The 1,495-nt window shown below is 36.7% G+C and overlaps 1 non-coding gene across 1 annotated transcript; it reads left to right on the forward strand.

Moving 5' to 3' along the window:
• Positions 1-1,058: 1,058 nt before the first annotated feature.
• LOC115498906 lies at positions 1,059-1,162 on the forward strand. Its single transcript, XR_003964014.1, has one exon. It is a non-coding gene; the product is annotated as a U6 spliceosomal RNA (small nuclear RNA).
• The last annotated feature ends 333 nt before the right edge of the window (positions 1,163-1,495 follow it).

Genomic DNA, 1,495 nt, shown 5'->3' on the forward strand with positions numbered 1-1,495 from the left:
ACATAGAAAAATGTCTTTATTGTTTAGAAGATTTTACGACTAAATATGTTGATCACATTGATAGTGTTAGCAAACAAAGCAAAAATTTCAAAAATATAGTCCAAATCATCTTATACCATTCTCCTCTGGATCCATCTTTGTGGAGAGGGAGTTAAAAGAGTCTTAAACTACAGCGAATGTCATTTTTGCATAGCCTGTAAAAAAAACAAAATGGCCAAAAGTGATGATTTCCAATTCATGTAATAATTCATCATCCTATAACTTCACCAAAAAAATGTAATAAAACATGATATTCTTGGTAACAGTAGTATGTCTGAGATTCTAATTATAATAAAATACAGAGAAATCCAAGGCAATTTCTTCCTAAAACTGTAATTAGTATAAAAGAGCATAAAGTCTTGGAACAACAAAAACACATTTGTATTAAGAAGATCATTCTTGGCCATTACTAGAAAATTGTGAATTCGTGAAAAGCCACATGTATATAAATTGTTAGCACAATTATTATACTCTTCTCCCCACATGAAATATGATAATATCAACATTACCAGCAATAATAAATTAAAGAGTGTGCATGTGAATTCATTTAACGATTTTACTACGTCTTCTGTGCAGATGGGCTGCAGTCTAGATTAAAGTAAAGATTTGTGAGATTCAAGAATTGCGGAAATGAATCATTACAAATACAACACAGTCTTCCTGCTTATGGGTTCTCCCATCAGCAAAATGTCATTCGCCTTCTAACATAATACGTAATTCCACAACTTCCCAAGAGCATATATGGCATCCTGGGAACCTATTCAGCCCTCAGTATGCACAAGTAAAAGTCCTTGTATGCACCTTTAGTATGCAACTCTCAAGGTCCAAAAGCGCAAGTGTCAGAGAGAAGAGAAAGGTCCTATCAGAGACCAGAGAAAGGGGCCTTCTGCATCCGTAGTTATGGACGCCAGCCATACTTTGTCACTGGATTCCATTTAATTCATTACGTAATACATAAAAGACACTATACGGAAATACAACTGTTTTCAAATGAAAGTCCACTTAAATTCATTTTCTGAGTGCTCGCTTCAGCAGCACATATACTAAAATTGGAACAATACAGAGATTAGCATGACCCCTGCGCAAGGATGACACGCAAATTTGTGAAGTGTTCCATATTTTTTATTCATGTTTGAGGCGTCTGGGTGGCTCAGTTGGTTGGACATCCGACCCTTGATTTTGGCTTAGGTCATGATCTCATGGTTCATGATTTGAGCTCTAAGTCTTGCTCTGTGCTGACAGTGTGGAGCCTTTTTGGGATTCTCTCTCTCCCTCTCTTTCTGCTTCTCCCTCTCGCACACGTGCATACTCTCTCAAATAAATAAACTTTTTTTAAATTTTTTTTAACGTTTATTTATTTTTGAGACAGAGAGAGACAGAGCATGAACAGGGGAGGAGCAGAGAGAGAGGAAGACACAGAATCTGAAACAGGCTCCAGGCTCTGAGCTGTCAGCAC

The sequence above is a fragment of the Lynx canadensis genome, chromosome D3 (genome assembly GCF_007474595.2).
Source record: "Lynx canadensis isolate LIC74 chromosome D3, mLynCan4.pri.v2, whole genome shotgun sequence".
In the NCBI taxonomy this organism is placed as follows: Eukaryota; Metazoa; Chordata; class Mammalia; order Carnivora; family Felidae; genus Lynx; species Lynx canadensis.